Here is a 17,980-nt window from a genome sequence, read left to right on the forward strand (position 1 = left end):
CATTTTATCGTTGCTCCTGGAGGGTCTGAGGCCTGGTTTCTGGGGTCCTTGGTGAGCAACAAGCAAGGCTTGGAGACTGTGAGGCCTGAGTTTACATCCTGGCCTCAGTTTCCTCATCTGCAAATGGGCTTCACGTTCTCCGAGGGTGGGTGCTCTCTGCCTTGCCCCTTCCTGTCATATCCCGCGGCCCCACTTTCGGCCAGTGCTAAACCTGGCATTTGACCTTTGTTTGTGGGTCCAGCAGGTGTGTCTCTTGGTTGGATCTGGATTCAGGTGGAAAGGTGGCGCACTCATTTATCAGGACCCTTACATCTTAACAGCACCCACCCTGTGAACTTGGTGCTCGGGTAGAAAAAAGTGGTGCTACATGGTGCAGCATATAGACCTACGTCTACGGCTCATCTCTCGATCTTCTGTATATTTCTATGTCATCTCTCTAGATCCTCTGTCGCTAGCGTCTGTACCTTCTTAGGACCCAGCCCAGACAGGTACTCAGTCTCATTTCATGGCGGGGTCCTGCCCTCCTAGGACCTCTGCCTCTGGTGCCATTGTGGGAAGCACCGGGGAGGGCCAAGGGCCTTTCGGAAGAATGGAGCCCTCCTAAGCAGGGACAAAGGTGCGGCCCCTGGCAGCTCCCTGCCCCTCGGCTGTATTTGGAAGAGTAATGTCCTCTCTGTGCAAGACCAGTGCTCAGATGGGCCAGTGCTGGCTCCAACCTGCTTCTGCCTTTGATGTGTGAGGAGCCTTGTGAGTATAAATCTTTCACAATCACACGCGCACACACACACCCAGAGCCTCCAGGTTGAGAGCAACACAGTCACAGGTCCCTTTCCCAAAGGTCATTGCCAGGGGTATTGTTGGCTCTGATGACCTCCGGGAGGTTAGCAGTCTGGGGCTGGGGCTGGGGCTCGGAGGGCTGGGTGTCAGGGCACGGTCTGCGAGAAGGTCAAGGGAGCAGGGCTCACTCCAGTTGCTGGCCCAGCCGGTCACCTGGCACTAAGGGCTGTTCTGTGCCAGCCATGGTGGTCAATAAGACAGACGTGGCGCTGGCTACCAGGCCCTCGCGGTTACTGCGCAATCGACAGACCACATCACATCTATACCACATACAGTGTGTGCTGGACTAGATGGAGCACTGATAGCTATACTCTCCACGTACTGAGTTGGATGGATTCTGGAACACTCTAACATATTCATATTTCTGTAGTGAAATACATATAAATAGTTCCAGCAAGTGGAATAACTAAAGGCCATAAGTACCTCTGAGGTCAGTTCAGTTCAGGTTTTGCTGCCAAATGAGTTTTGAAAAGCTTTTTGGTTTTCTGAGCTTTGGAGATGTTGGAATTGTGGAGAGGGAATGAGGGACAGTTCACTTAGTGAGCTCTGGGCAGGCACCGCGCCAAGCGCTTTTACTGCATTAATATAATAAATCCTCCTAACAGCCCTGTGAGGTTGGTTCTATTTTTAGTATTCCAACATTACAGATGGAGGCCAGGCCCAGAGAGGTTAAGTAATTCACCTAAGGGCACCCAGCTAGAGAGTGGCCGAGCTTAGATTCAAACTGAGGTCTGGCAGGTGCTGGAGTCTGTTATGGTCTTAGTGTTCACGATCCGGTGTGTGCACAGGGAGGAAGGTTCACGAAGAGATGATTACAGCACAGCGCTGGGACAGGAAAGTCCAGGTCTTGAAGCCCAGCAGAGGAGCCCGACTCGGCTCAGGGTTGGGGGAAGATGATCCAGAGCAAGTGGCGGCTACGTGGAGACCTGAGGGGTGAGTAGGTATGAGTCAGCACAAGTAGTGAAGGGAAACGTGCTTCAAGCACAGGGAACAGTACGCACAGCGGGCGCAGAGGCCTGGAGTAGAGAACAGTAGGAGTTGGAGGCTGGAATGGGAGGCAAGGTGGGGGCTGGAGATCTACGTAAGGACCAGCCCTGCAGGGTGGACGTCATGCTATTTCCATCTGGCCCACCCACTCCTACCCCTGCTGGAATCCCGTGATGGGAGAGGGTCAGCTCTCCCTGCAATCCGGACCAGGCCACACGGGGACAGGGCTGTTTCCGCGACACAGCTGGGGACGCAGTGGAGTCTGCAGCGCCAGCTGAGCTCCCCCTAGAGCGCCTGGCAGGCAGGGCTCCCAGAAGTCACATGGGGAGGGAAGGACCAGTTATCTCTGACTAGGAGCAGCTGGTGAAAAGCACAGGCTGGTGAGGCTGGATGAGATCAATCCCAGGCCTGTCGGGGCTCCCTCACTGCCCGGGCCATCTCCATCCTCTGCTGCTGGGCGCTTGACTCCTGCCATTACCAGCAGAGCAAACCCTCCGAGTGCAAAGAAGGCACATGCTGCCTCTCTCCTAGGCCCCAGCCTGAGACAGATGAAATCTTCATTACGATGATTTTTATTGGGGGGCGGGTGTATGCGGGTGCGCTTATGTGAGTGTGTGCACATCTGGGGCCAAATGGCAGCCGAAATCCTCGCAAACGTGGCTCATGAATATTCCACGGTGGTGCCCGCCACACTTTGCTGTCATCAATTATTTATACGTGAAATAACGAAAGCTTCATAAATAATGGAAGTGCCCGCGTTCCAGCTGTATCTTCCGCTTCCTTCTGTCTACAGGTGAGGAGTTGGCTCTGCAAGAAATTAGCATTCATGAGGGGCGTGGCCTGGCACTCGCCAGGACCCCACCATCCTTCTTAGGAGGTGGGGGTGTGCTACAGCAGGATGTGCACTGTGCCTTGCTCTGTGCACTCACTTGCACACCTGGGAGGGGTTAGCACACACGCACAGTGGGCAGCTGGAGCTGTCTATACTGCAGACTCTCCAAGTAGGCTCCAATTGACAGAGTAAAGCCTTGTATTACATTAAACATGAGCTGGGAAAAGCATCAGACATATCCTACTTAAATCCAGTCCCAACCACAGCTCTGGGGCTGTTGACGTGGAACATACCAGAGTCTGATTCAGGAGAGGGGTTCGCTTTGGGAAGTTTCCCTGTGTGTCCCCTATACAATACATAGCAGCTCTTCCAGAGACAGAGAAATCCTCAAATCAACCTTGTCCCCTAGGCCCTACACTATAGTTGTTTCGAAGTCTTCAGAGAGGAGGCTTGGGGTGCAGAGGGGTGGGAGGGTGGCAGCAAGTGCAGAGGTGTGATCAGAGGTGAAGTGGAGACCCGCTCCCCAGATCCATCCATGTTGCCACCAGTGGCGTGTGTTCATCCTTTTTGAGCACTGAGTAGCATCCCACTATGTCTGTAGCCCACATCTCGATCCACTTACCTTTTTAGGGGCACTGTAGTGCCAGGAAGGGCACACTGCAGGATCTCTATGACCCTATGCAGATGGGTGAAGGAGAAGACCTGGAGCCCTCAGTGGCTTTTCAGGTTTTTATTGGGATTTACCAGGTACACAGCAGGCAGGGGTACTGGGGGGCCGGGAGGCTGTCAGGCCTCCCTGCCCCCAGCGAGTCTTCTCTCTTTCTGGGTTCTCCAGTGTTCTCTCGTGGCCTCTGCGTCTCTGCTGCTTTCACTTTCTTTCTTTCGCTCTGTTGGCATCCCCGTGATGCCGCCCTTATAAGTCCTGTCTCTCAGCCCAGGTGTACCCACCTGCACATGCCACACCTACTCCAGGTGCCCGCCATCAGGCATGCATTCAGGACTGTAGGGATCCATCATCCATCCTAATGGCAGGAGGGCAGAAAAGCCGGATACTTTACTTACCCTACAGACACGTGGGCTGTTTCCATATCTTGGCTATTGTGAGTGGTGCTGCTCTAAACCCAGGGGTGCGGGTTTCCTTTCAAATTAGTGTTTTGTGTCCTGTGGGTAGATTCCTAGAAGTGGGAGAGCTGGTCAGATGGCAGATCCATTTTCAGTCATTGTTTTGCTATAACACTGATGAAGAAAAGGAAATTGGTTCTGTCTGGGGTCACTATGTGAGAACTTGAGGTTCTCCCCATGTCCACGTGGGCTTTCTCTGGCTGCTTCGTCTCCTCCTATATCCCAAAGATGTGTGTGTGAGGTTCATGGCTGTATCTCAATGGTTTCTGTGGGAGTGAGTGGGGGGGGTGGTGTATGAGGCACCCTGCAAGGAAGGGGGTCCCATCCAAGATTGGGTGCTGTCCTGGCCCTGAGCTGCCAGGATAGGCTTCAGAGCCCGTGACCCTAGCTGGAGAAGGAGGTTGGAGAATGAATGAATGAAGACAAATAATTGTTTAATATTTCAAGTGTTTTGGGGTCTTTATTTTGAAGTTTTGTGCTTTTTAAATTTTATTTATTTATTTATTTTTTGGTGACCAGAAATCTGCTGTAGGACTCTAATTCTTGTGGACATCAATGAGCCTGGGCTCAATTTGGTTTCATTACACCTCATTTTTGCTTAAGAGTTGTAATTTCCAAGAACCTACCGAGGATATTGGTGAAGACTTCCTGTAGGCAATTTGGACTTGGGGAGAACATTCTGGTCTAGATTTGGGAGGATGTGTGTCTCACATGTGTCCCTCAGCTCCCCTGTCCCCTCCCCTGTGCCCTCTGGCTCCCCTCCTCTACCTTCATCTCATTATTGCTTCACTGTCTCCATCTGCAAATTGGGGACTCCATTCTACTCGCTAAGATGGAAAACAGCAATTATGGCTATAAAATCCTCCGGCTCTGCCCAGCACAGAGTCCTGGGTTCATCTGAAGGAGGGTGATGGTGAGCTTCTGTTTCTTAACTGTGAGTTGGAAGGGCCTGGAGAGTCTCTGCTGCCTGCTTCCCTCTGCACCCCATTGCAGTCAAACCGCTCAGCTGTGAGCTTGTCATTTGCAGCTGAGGCCCCGGCTCTGCCCTGTCTCTTCGAGAGGACAACTCCAGTGTGAACAAACGAGGTGAAATGGCACACCACCTCCCCCTCTGCCCCTCTCCTCCCCTCCCCACGCCATGGCCCCTCACCCCACTTCTCTCGATCCCCTCGGCTCTCCCCTGGGCAGGGAAGCCAGACCCTCTCTGCTTCCAGGCCAAGGCTGGAATTATTTAATGCCAAATCAGTAAAAGTGTCAGCAGCTTGCAGCTGAACTGCTAAGAGGAATGATTCATAACCCCATGCCAGGCACCGAGGATTTCCTCCCCATCCGCGTGGCCCACCCCTTGAGAGAAAGGAGATAAATTACTGTCATTGCTTTTATGGTACATATAATCGGGTGGCAACATGGAGACTCGACTCATCTCAAAGTCATTTACAATGAATTATTCATCTGGCTGAAGAAGTCTTCAGCTGGAGGGGGATATGGCTTCTCTGGCTTTGGCCTGCCCTGTCCATAATGCAGGAGGGAATCCTGGGCCCAGAAGATCCAGTTCCCCTCTGGACCTCAGCAGCCTGGGGCGGGGGGAGCGGGAGGGGCAGCAGGGTGTCTGAGCTGCAGAACCCACACCCGAACTGCTTCTGGAGGGTTCCACTGGGGTTTGGAAGCGTGGTCTCTCTTGCTGCAGATCAGGGGGCGGACCCCTCCTTCTGCCTGCCCTCTCTTCCTCCTTTATTTCCTCGACAAACAGCTGTCGCGTCTCTGACGCGTGCCCTATCAGAGTGAGGGAGGGTGTTATACCAAACGGCCCCCAAATTCAGTGCCATAAGGTCGCCAAAGTGAGACTTTTTCTCTTGCCATCACAGCTCTTCCCGGCTTCTGCTCGGTGTCACCCTGCCTTTGGGACGCCGGTGGTGGAGTGGCCACCAGCTTGAACGTTCCTGTCACAGCGTGTCCTCGTAAAGCTCCCATTCAGAAATGGCCCTTGTCACTTTCTAGTGCCAGCACGAACAGGCCAGTTTCACTGTCGATTTGGGCAGACGGATAAAGAAAGTCCTAGAGCCTTTGGTGGATTTTACAGGCTTTTAATACTCTCTCAGGGAACCAGGCACACAGGCAGGCCAGGCAGGGAGGTTGGCATGCCAGGAGGCAAGCACAGGCCAGGCAGGGGGGCTGGAGATTGGCAAGTCCCCCAGCACTGGCAAATTTTTGCGTTTTTTCTGTCCCCTCTCTGGCGTTCTCAGTCTCGTGGCCTTGCCTCTGAGGGGCCCTGTCGCAGTCCTGTCTCAGAACAGCGCTGCCCTTTTAGTGCTGGCTTCTTGGCACAGGTGTGAACATTTACACACGCGCACCCCATACTCTCTGGGACCATGTGTCCATAATCAGAGGAGGGGGTTCCCTTAGACTGGGGTGTCCACGCTAGTGGGAGGGTGGGAAAAAGCCTGATAGCTTCTTATAGCCTACACACGTCCACTCCAGTTTCAGAGGCCAAAGCAGGTCACGTGGCCATGTCTAACCTCAAGTGGGTAGGAAAGTATTACCTTGACTGGGACCTAAAAGAGGAGAGGAAAAGAATATTTGTGAACACCCTTGGGCCCTATTTCGCAAGCGCTACACTGGGCCCGGGAGGTGACAGCGGAAGGGATGGAGTCTCTTCTTCCGCTCGTAGTCTGAGGCTGAGGGGGTCGAGCAGCAGGCCGGCCCCGTCTAAGCCTGGAGGCTGAGGGGTGGAGCGGAAGGCCATGGCCAGCTCAGCCTGGAGGTTGTGGGGTTCAAGGGGCAGGCCAGCTCCATATAAGCCTGGAGGCTGAGGGATCCAGTGGCAGGCCAGCCCAAGGTCAGCCTGGATGCTGAGGATGTTGAGCGGCTACTGGTCACAGCTCAGCCTGGAGGCTGATGTGTCGAGTCCAGGCTGGCCCCAGCTCAGCCGTGAGGCTGAGGGATGGACCATCAAACAGGCCCCTGCTCAGTCTTGGGTTGAGGGGTCAACTAGCACACTGGCTCAAACTGTGCCTGGGAACTTGGGGTATACCAGCAGACCTGCCCACCACAGCCTAGAGCCTGAGGAGGATGATTGGCAGGCCAGCCCAAGCTCAACCTGGAGTCTCAGGGGGTCAAGTGGCAGGCCAGCCACATCTCAACCTGGAGGCTGAGGGGTTTGTGGCAGGCTGACCCCAGCTCAGCCTGGAGGCTGAGGGTATTGAGCCACAGGCTGGCCCCAGCACTGCCTGGAGGATTTTGGGGTCGAGCATTGGGCCGGCTCTAGCTAGCCTGGATAGCTAAGAGTTTCAAGCGGCAGGCTGCCTCAGCTCAGCTGTGAGGCTGAGGGATGTACCATCAAGTAGGCCCCTTTTCATCCTCAGGTTGAGGGGTCAACCAGCATACTGGCTCTAGCTGAGCCTGGAAAGAGTGGGGTGAACCTGCAGGCTGGCCACCACAACCTGGAGCCTGTGGAGGTCGAGTGGCATGCCGGCCCAGCTCAGGCTGGAGGCTGAGGGGCAAAAGTGGCAGGCCTGGAAGAATTAGCATTATCAAAATGGCTATCCTACTAAAAGCAATCTACAGATTCAATGCTATTTCAATAAAAATTTCAATGACATTCTTCAAAGAAATAGAACAAATATTGATGAAACTCATATGGAGCCACCAAAAACCCTGAATAGCCAAAGCTCTCCTAAAAAAAAAAAAAAAAAAAAAAAAGAAGTGACAAAGGAACAAAGAATATGCAATGGAGCAAAGAAAGTTTGTTCGATAAATGGTGTGGGAAAACTGGGTCGCTACATGCAAAAGAATGAAGCTTGACTACTACCTCACACCATACACAAAAACCAACTCAAAATGGATTAAAGAGCTAGACATAAGACCTGAAACCATAAAATATATAGAAGGAAATATAGGCAAATATAGGCAATACATAACATACACCTAAGTAACATCTTTAAAGATACATCACTCAAAGCAGTGATTGTGAAGGCAAAGATAAACAGATGGGACTACATCAAATTAAAGAGCTTCTGCACAGCAAAAGAGACAGAAACCAAAACTCAGAGACATCCCAATTATTGGGAGAAAATTTTTGCATACAACTCTAATGATAAAGGACTGCTCACAAAAATCTACAAAGAGCTGATGAGACTCAACAAAAACAAAGTAAATAACCCAGTCAAAAAATGGGCAGAAGAGCTAAGAAGAAACTTCTCCAAAGAGGAAATGCAAATGGCCAACAGGCGTATGAAAAATGTTCAACATTCCTTATAAACAGGGAAATGCAAATCAAAACTACAATGAGATACCATCTTACACCTGTGGGAATGGCACATATTAAAAAAACTAGCAATAACAAATGCTGGCGAGGTGTGGAGAAAAAGGAACTCTCCTGCACTGCTGGTGGAAGTGCAGACTGGTCCAACCATGATGGAGAGCTGTGTGGAGATTCCTCAATCTGCTAAAGATGGAGCTTCCATATGATCCAGCAATTCCACTCCTAGGTATTTACCCAAAGGACACAGAAACATTAATTCAAAAAGGCACCCACACCCCTGTTTTTTGCAGCACTATTTACAATAGGTAAGCTATGGAAACAACCCAAATGTCCAAAAATAGATGACTGGATCAAGAAGATGTGATCCATATATACAATGGAATATTACTCAGCAATAAAAAAATAAACTCATGCAGTTTGCAGCAACATGGATGGAGCTGGAAGGGATCATGCTTAGTTAAATAAGCCAGAAAGAAAAAGAAAAATACCAGATGATCTTACTCATAGCAGGAATTTAGAAAACCTAAATAAGGGACCAGGAAAAAGACTAATTATAATAAAGTAAAAATAAAAATCAACAAGCGACTATAAACCAGGGACACACTACAGTGGGGCAAAGGGAGTAGGATCAAAACAAGGGTGGTGGGCATTGTATGGGGACTAAAACCAAGATGAAAATGCATATATTGTGCAAAAATGAAAAGTGATGTAAGAAATTAAAAAAAAAAAAAAGAGCTGCAGGCCGGCTCCAGCTTAGCATGGAGGCTGAGGGTATGGGGTGGCAGGCCTGCACCAGCTATCCTGGCCCCAGCTCAGCCTGGAATCTGAGGGGGTGGAGCAACAGACTGGCCCCTGCTCAGCCTCATGTTGAGGAATGGACCAGCACACCGGCTCTAGCTGAGCCTGAAGACAGTAGAGTGGACCAGCAGGCCCGCCCACCATAGCCTGGAGCCAACGGAGGTTGGACTGCAGGCTGGCCCCAGCTCAGCCTGGAGGCTGAGTGTGTCGAGGGGCAGGCTGGCCCAGCTCTGCCTGAGTGCTGAGGGGTTCGAGCAGCTGGCCGGCCCCAGCTCAGCCTGGAGGTTGAGGGGCTGGAGCGTCAGGCCGGCCCCAGCTCAGCCTGTTGGCCCCTGCTCAGCCTTGGGTTTGAGGGGTCTGCCAGCACACCGGCTCCAGCTGAGCCTGGAAACAGTGGGCTGCACCTGCAGGATGTCCCAGCACAGCCTGGAGGCTGGGGAGTTTGAGCGGCACGCCGGCCCCAGCCCAGCTTGGTAGCCGTGGGATGGACCATCAAGCAGGTCCCTGCTTAGCTCGGAGTTGAGGGGTCGACCAGCACACCGGCTCCAGCAGAGTGCTCGGCAGATGGAAGAGGCAGGTGCCCAGCAGTGACAGTGTCCATCCGGCACTCTGTGCCAGGGGAGACTTCCTGGAGCTACACCTGCATGCTATGTGGGATCCAGCAGTGAGGAGGTCTCAGCCTGGGGGCCTCTTTGTGGGCAAGTTAATTGATTTCTCCGGTCTTCCTCTGTCCTTTGGGGGTGACAGTGTAATACAAGGATACTCCCCACACAGAGTGATTGTGGGAATTGCATTCGGTAACTTCTGTAGGCACCTTTGGCAGGTGAGGCATTGGCCCTGTTTGCTGTGAGAGCATTTACACTTTTTTGCAGAACAATGTGAATTGTTTCCCACAAGTACATTCAGTTCCCTACCAGGGCCTCCATACCCTGTACCTCTAAGTCAAGGCTCTAGGGGTGGGCTTGGCTTTCTAGAGTTCTCCACAGTTCTGCCCCCAGCTCTATGAAGACAGAGCAGTTACTGTGGAAAACTCTAGTTTGCCCCAGTGGGCTGGGGCCTGCCTCCTGGCAGGAGGGGCTGCAAGCTGGAAAACGGCAGGAGGATAATGAGAGTGGGGCTCATTGGGTGGCCTCAGCAGCTGGCAAGGTCCCAAGACCCAGCTGCAGCTCCTTCTAAGCCCCAGCCCCGGGGCATCCTTCATTTACCTATTGCATATTGGCTGAGGACTGGCAGGTGCGAGCCTTGCGCTGGGTGGTGGGCACAGCCCATAACGAGACAGACCATTTCAGTCCTCATGGTGCTTGTGCCCAGCAGGGGGAAAGGTTATTTTTGTGGTGGACACTGTCAGTTGGCCAGATGCCCTGGGGGCCCTGTTTCCTTTTCTGATTGTTGAGCACTCGGTTTCCAGGTGCATTGCTTCTAATGGCTGGCCTGTGGCTGCATGGTCGGGGCTACCTGAGCTGGCGCGCCCCCAGGCGCAGAGAGCTGGAAGTGCTCTTAGTGTGGCATCCAGAGGCAGCTTTTAGCCCATGGCTGCCGGGTGGGCGCTGGGAAATGAGTCCTGCCCCCTGGCCTCCAGCAGGGACAACCTCCAAGCGGTAGCTTCTGCTCCAGGGCTCCCCCACGGGGCATCTCTCTCCTGTTTGGCTGCTTCCTTTCTCATTTCTTCTAGGAAGGCTTCCTTAAATCACCAGCACACAAAGCTTCAGCTCCAGGCTCGCTTCTGGGAGGCTCCCATAAGCGATCCCCAGCCTTCCTTCCTCAGGGAACCGATGCTCCATTTTGTTCTGGGGTCCTTCCTGTCCCTATGTGACTGGTTACCCTGGTCACCTCCTCCCTTGCCCTGGGCTGGGTTTGCAGGGAGCTTGGGTGATCTGGATGTGGCCAAGACCCTGAGAGGAGCTATCTAATGGGAGCTTCTGGGGATGATAAAATGAGACACAAGATGATCCATTTTCCCCGTGGCTGCAGCTGCATGTGATGGCTGGAACCCCAGTCGCCATGCTGAGCAAGTGAAACTGACACACAGAGGTAGCCCCGCTCAAAGGTGAAAGGCACCAGGGTTCTGGGTGATGAAGCCCCAAATTCACTATCGGAGCCGTCCACCTCACGCTGACTTCTCCTGTGAGTCGAGAAATCCCCTACAAGGCGAAGCCACTTTGGATTGTATTTGTAACTGAAAACATCCCAATGGAAACGATATATTAGCTGGTGAAGTCTTCCTGCCAGGTGGATGCCTTCCCAGTGTCTATTTATTCTGTCGGTGGGTCCCATCTGGGTTTCTGTCATGCACCAGATTTGGGATAAATCATACAAGCTCATATGGCATGGGTTAAGGAATAAGTTTTCTCTGAGAGAGACACTCACAAAGCAGCGCCCACGAGCAAAAAAGGTGAGGTGCGAGGTCGTCTGAGAGCAGGGGGACTAGCGGTGGGCAGGGTTGTGCCTCATGGGACGCTCCCTGTATTCAGTCCTTGCTGGAACCATGTTTTTTATATTGATGCCATATTTCATTGATCTGGGTTGGGACTGGGCCATGGGCATCTTAAAGACTCCCCAGGTGGCTCCAAAAGTACAGCCAAGCCCTAGAGGCGCCCTGTGCATCATTTTTCAATCGTAGCCTTGCATTGTGTTTGCTGAAGGGATGCACCATAATTTGATCAGCTCCTTTTGCTTGGCTATCTGGGTCTGTTCCAATTCTTTATCTTGATGAACTGGGATATTCCAAGTTTTCATCACGATATACCTTTTCTGCGTAGGGCGGATAACAGATGCTGTAGCCGTTGTGGGTCAAAAGGCCTCTGCTGCAACTATTTAAGACTGTCATGTAGCACAAAAGCAACCACAGACAGTGCATAAACGAATGAGCATGGCTGTGTGGGTCCATCTTTTTTAGCCTATGGACTCAGTAAATCTTGTTTCCTGCTTTGCTATGGTTGCCAGGAAGCTCAGAGTAATGCTGATGGTGTTTCTTGGTAGGATTGCTGTATGGGGGTTCGCGTTCTTATGTGATCTCATTTTCCCTTTGCTTCAAGCACCTCATCCATTGTTCTTATTCTGGTGGAGTCGACATATTTCTGTGCATTCCATCAGTCAGTCTTTAGAGGAAAGCAGGACTTGCCTCTGTCAGTCCACCTGTTCTCTGAAGCTGTACTTGTAACCCCCCTGAAGATGGTGGCTGCGAAGTGGCTTTGGAGAACCTCCCCAGGGATCTGGCCCGTTGAGGAAGGTCCAGGACAGGCCCCTTCCTTGGCAGCTTTGCAAGGTCTTTCTTGACCCCTGTTCAGCCACATTTCAGTGGCGAGCCCCAACATTCCTCAGCTTTTCTCTCCTTTCCTTGGCCTGGTGGGGGGCTGGGGTTTGGGGTGGGGGATGATGATCCCATTCCAGCCTTCCAAATGCCAGGTCTAGGCAAAGGAGTGGAAAATCCTTTGAAATTCCCAATAAATAAATAAAAATAACTTTGAGGGATTGTCACCATGGAAACGAAAGGCTTGGTTAGTTGTCATGGCGACTCTCTGGTAGGCTCTGCCTGAAATGACCACAGCACCGGGAAAGTAGGGCCTGGAGATGGGTGAGCCACTACCTCACGCACAGGGTGAGAGTGGGCAGCAGCAGATTGGTAGGGCAAGGTCAAGTACAGGGCCAGTGTGTGTGTGTGTGTGTGTGTTGGAGGGATTAGGGAGAAGCAAAGGGGAGAGTACATTGTCTTCTGGAACTTTCTTCCCCAGCAAGCTGCCACTCTGACCTCTGCTTTATTCCTAAGGCTCCTGATCCTTTGCCTCATTTCCCTGTGCCCCCAGGGCCAGGAGGGGAATAGGCCTCCAGCCTCCTCCAGGCTGCCAGGGAGTCTCCATGACAACACAGCCCCCACCAAGGGAGCCAGCCCCTGGCTGGGACCTAAGGGAGTTGCCTGGGTAACCAGGCTTCCTTGCCCCACTTCCCCACCAACCAAACCTCTTCAGCCCTTCCCCCAGTTACTGATGGGCGGGTGAGTGGACAGGGTCACCATGGAGACCTGGTGTTCCTCCCACTGCCCCTTTTCAGGGCACCTGTCTTAAGAAAGCTTTGGGAGAGGATCTCTGGGTGAGATTCTTACCTGGCTAGACATGAGGGATCCACTGGGTGAAGAGAAAAATGACCTCTGGCCAGGGAAGAAGATGGCTACATACATTTTGGTTTTTCTAGAAGTCTCACTGGGGGCTGTTTGGGGGGCCAAGCCCCTCCCAGTTCTCTCCACATGGGCAGGTGCCCTATGGATGAACTTGCCCTTTAGCCACCTCCTGCTGGGAGGAGTCTTGGGCTCAGTGGAGGGGCATATGCCTGGACCATGAGGTCAGGATACGGGTGGGTGACCTTCTTGTCCGCAGCCCCCCACCCCCACATGTCACTCCCCAGCTGAGCCCCGGGCCAGAGGAGCAGTAGCTCATTCCTAAGCTGAGAACACTCAGGTGGTTAACGAGCATTTAGTTCCCAGCCAAGGAGACAGTTACATGATTAGTTGTTATTTTATCTTGCTAATGAAAATACATAAAAAACAAAATGGCCAATTAGTAAGGCCATTCATTCCCCATGTTGGTGGTTTCTTTTGGAAGTTGTCATTCCTAGGCACAGGGCTGGCCCCACAGTCAGCTGCCTGCTGACCTCTGGGGTCCCTTCTCCCTGACACCCTGTGCCCCCCTCCACTCTTGCTTTGATTCCTGCTATGTCGTCAGGACCCAGGCGGCCCTGCCCTCTTTCACAGCCGCGAGACATTCTTGGCTTCACTCCTTCCTCGCCACCTCCTTCTCTCGCTGCCAACAGACTGCCTCATTTTCTCCCTTCCCAGACTTCCTATTGTCCCCCCTTTCCTCTCAATGTTTGTTTGAATCCCTCCTCTTCCAAGAAGCCCATCCTGATAGAAATGGGTTAGGAGAGCTAAGGATTTTCACTTGCTCCTGGGTCAGGAAACCACCTCCATAGCCCTGGTGGTCTGGAAACCTGAAGAGCCCACCTGTCCCCCTGTGTGGCCAGAAACGTGGGACTTGATCTCCGGTGGTGGCGGCTCTGGGGTCTGAGGGAACCTGGGTCTCCCGGATTCTGCTGGCGCCTTGGCCAGTGTGAGTGCCGGTGGGCAATTGGAGCTCTGGCCATGGAGGGGGCAAGGTCTGCTGCTGCTTGAGGAGAATTGAGGCTGATCTATTCCAGATTTATGGCTTTGGAAGAGGGATACAATGGAGAAGAGAGAAAAGGCAACTGGGAAGGGGGGCTGAAAGGCCCCCCAATGGTCACCGACCGCTCAGTAATCAGTGAACAGGACCCAACCTTGCGTTTTGATTGGTTCACTGCAAACTCAAGGACGTTACCTCCAGGGTACCCAGGGGGCCTCCTGCAGCAAAAGAGAACAAAGCCACTCAGAACCTAGGGCATGTGGGGGGCAAAATCCCCCCAAAACCATGGTGGAGGAGGGGAGCAACGAAGAGAGCGATGTCTGAGAAATCAAGGAAGACACCGATGGCCCCAGCTTGACCCTGACTTTCCATCTGGCAGTGATTAAAGCAAGGCTCAGACAAAAGGCAGCTTAGCCACAGGAGGGAGTAAGTCAGGGGCTGAGACTCACTCGACTTGAATTTCTGCCCTGATACTTTCCGCGTGTGAGCGCAGGATGCAGCTTCAGTCTTGAATGGCCTTATAACTACTTAGCTCATAGGAGGGCTATAAAAATTACATGAGAAAAATGCAAGTCTAAGGGACGCTGCACAGCTCTTCGCGCATAGAAAGAGCTCAGAAATGGCAGCCAATGTCAGTGCGCCTCCTGGGAAACTCTTCTCTCTCCCTCCCTTCCTCTCTTCCATCCACCCCCATCCGTATATCCATCCATGCATCCATCCACCCACCCCTCATCTAACTTTGCCAAACATCTGGTACAAAGGTGATTCAGAAGTGGTACCTGCAACAAGGAACTTTGCATGCCAGCAAGGGTGGCAGACAGACATAATCAGATATGCCAGGACAGCGAGACAGGGTTGAACCAAGCCTGATCAAGGGATGGGGGTGGATCCTAGGAGGGAATGGCCCCTCCTACTTACAGATGGGGGTCAGGGGCAGGACAGCTGATCTCAGGGGGTGAGCACTAGGAGGGTCCTCTGAGCCGGGAAGCCTTCTTTTCTGGGAAGTGTGTAGCTGAGCCCGCCTCACCTTCGCCTTCCTACTCCACGTGTTCCAAGAAGTCCCCTGGGTAGCGGAGGTGGGTCTTTCACTGGGAGCAATTGATTTTCCTTTCCTGGCCTCACGGTGGCATCGGTGGGAGGCACCAGATGTCGCCTGCTGTCTTCTCAGCTCAAGATTGATGAGGGGGACAGGGGTCCTCAAAAGGCTGCCCTCTTTTTTTCACCTCCTGGCTTCTGGAAGGCTTTGAATGCTTTGGTCTGTTGCCATGAGCAGGGTCAGTTACCTACAAGTCCAGGGACAGGAGCTGCTGACCCCACACCAGAACACGTGGTCTGGCACATGATTTGGCACTAGGACAGGATATCAGGGTTGCCGGGAAAATTGTCAACACAGGTGGAGGCCTGTTGCTGCGTGGTGTGGTGGAAAGGACTGAAACACACACACACACACACACACACACACACACACACACACACACCACTTAGCTTCCTATGCCTGGAATTTCACCGTTGGTGATGCATTCCTTTGTCTACCACCTATTCAGACAGTCGAGTCACCTGCACACACAAATGCTCTCAGCAAATATGAGCTCGTCTGAAGTGCTGGGTCCCAGACCAGGGGAGAAACACCAGGAATCAATGAAACCCAGTTCTCGCTCACCATCATCATCATCAGACTCACCCTTGGCTGGAGGAAGAAGACTCACAAACAGGCAAACAAAACAAGATGCTCAAGGTGACGGAACATTGTTGAGGATCACCCACTATGGATGAAGGCCAACCCTGGGGAGAGGGTAAATCAGGGAAAGCTTCCTGGAGGAGGTGACTCCTTGAAGCTTGAGTAGGATCCAAATTAGCAAGGGAGATGGGGTGACGGAGGGGGTGTTTTTGTTGTGAGACATCATGGCACGTAGATTTCTCAGCTGCCACTTGGAGCGGGCATCATGGAAACCCCCAAGAACACATGTGAGTGGCGGGGAGGGTGCTGCTGGGGTGCTTGGGCAGCCTGGAGCCCTGTGTAACATAAAGTGGGCGGGGGTAACTTCTTGGGGCTTCAGCAAGGAGGGTGCAAAGGTGGGAAGAGGGAAGCAGAGGAGAAACCTCCCCAGTACCTGCTTTGTCCCGGGCATTAGATTTGGTGTTTTCTGTTTGGTGTTTTCCGTCTGTGATGACGAAACATGACTAGTTTTTCTCTGTTCCTTATTTGGGGATATTTATCCTCAGTTTCCCTCTCTTGATTAGCAGCCTGAGTGGGGCCTGGGTGCTCCAGTTCTTCAACTTTTATTAAAACAGTTTATCAGGCTCCTCCCACAGAAAGTGCTTAATACCCGATGCCCCTTGTTGAGACAAGGGGTTCTAGTCCAGTTTCTGGAAAGTGTGTCCTGGAAATTGGGGCCCGGGGTCCCGACCTTAGAGCTTGGGTGCGTCAACCGACCTTTCTGGGTCTGTTTCCGCGTCTGTGAGATGGAGGGTGGGGGTGGGGAGCTCACAGTGCCCCAAATGGTAAAATCATTTTTTTCTCTTATTTTTAAAAATTTTATTTTGAGCACCGACCACATGGCCAGCATTGGTTTTGGCACAGGAGCGCGGGACTAAGCGGGGATGAAGGCCACTGCTCTGAACAAGGTCGTTTTAGAGGGAAAATGCTGTGAAAATAGGAGGAAAGAAAGTAGGTAGATGACAGCCACTGAGCTAGATGGAGAAGAACACTTCGGCGGGTAAAGGACAGGGTGGAAAGGAGGCAGGGAGGGAGGGAGGGAGGGCCAGAGGAACTGGGGTGGGCAGCTTCTGCCCTGCTTCCCCCCACCTCCTTCCCTCTCTCCCTCCCCTTCTCCATCTCTCGCTTCTTCTTTCTGTCCTTTCACCTGTCCTGTGTATTCTGCATCCTTTCATCCATCCATCTGTCCATCCATGCATCCATCCGTCCATCCATCCATCCGTCCATCCATCTGTCCGTCCGTCCGTCCATCCATCCATCCATCCATCCATCCATCCATCCATCCATCCATCCATCCTTTCTCCCCCTGATCATCCCTGATTTCCCCTTGACACTTCCCCCCACTCTTAACCTTAGACATCCCAGTTCTGTTCAGCAGCGCTCTCTTGTTCATAATCGTCTTGCTTTATCAGCGCATCCGCTTTGCTTCCTCCTATTTCTTAATGACGTGAAGTCGTCCAACACTTGTCTTTATCTTTCCAGCTTAGCTCACTTTAGATCATCCCCTCGAGCTCCTTCCCCTTTGCTGTGAAGGGCAGCACATCGCCTTTCCTTAGGGCTGAACGGTGCTCCGCGGTGTGGCTGGACCCGGGCGTCTTGGTGCAGTGCCGTCAGGGGTCCTCAGGTTGCTGTGTGAATACTGCCGGCCACTTCTGAGCCTCTTCAAAGGGGAGTCCTCTAGCGAGGACCCGCTCCCACCTGATGCCAGGCACTGGCAGCGCCCTGTCCTGTCTTCCCTCCTGGGCGACCCATGATGCCCTGGGAAATCGTTATGTGGGGCCACACCTAGATGAGTAAAGGGATCTTTGAAGAACAAGTGGTCTGCCTGTGTGTGTTCCTCCTCTGCCCTTGGTCTCTTGTATTCCAGAAACAACCTGCATTGTCAGCTCAACCTGGCCACCCAGCACACCTGGGGGGATGGGGGAGGCTGGCAGGTGTGTGAGGGGGAGGGGAGGGGAGGATCCGGGGACTTGTGACTAAGTAGACAAGTGTATCAGTCAGTGTCGCAGTTTATGCTGCATAACAAGTCACCCCCAAGCCTTCTGCTTAACAAACAGTGGTTTGTGGCAGGTGTGTGGCCAGTGTAGTTGGGGATGCTCTGCACAGCATCGTCCTCTGAGGATCCAGGCTAATAGGGGCCCGTCATTCCGCGGCTGCAACATCTGGGAGTGAGGTCACTACCTAGCGGAGGGGAGTTTGCACACCAGCTATTGAATAGTTCCGCATGGCAGGTGTCTTGCCATTTTCCCTCATGGTCTTGGGCTAGAACAAGTCAC

This window comes from Talpa occidentalis, unplaced genomic scaffold, assembly GCF_014898055.3.
Source record: "Talpa occidentalis isolate TD23 unplaced genomic scaffold, MPIMG_talOcc4v2.1 talOcc4.9, whole genome shotgun sequence".
Taxonomy (NCBI): domain Eukaryota; kingdom Metazoa; phylum Chordata; class Mammalia; order Eulipotyphla; family Talpidae; genus Talpa; species Talpa occidentalis.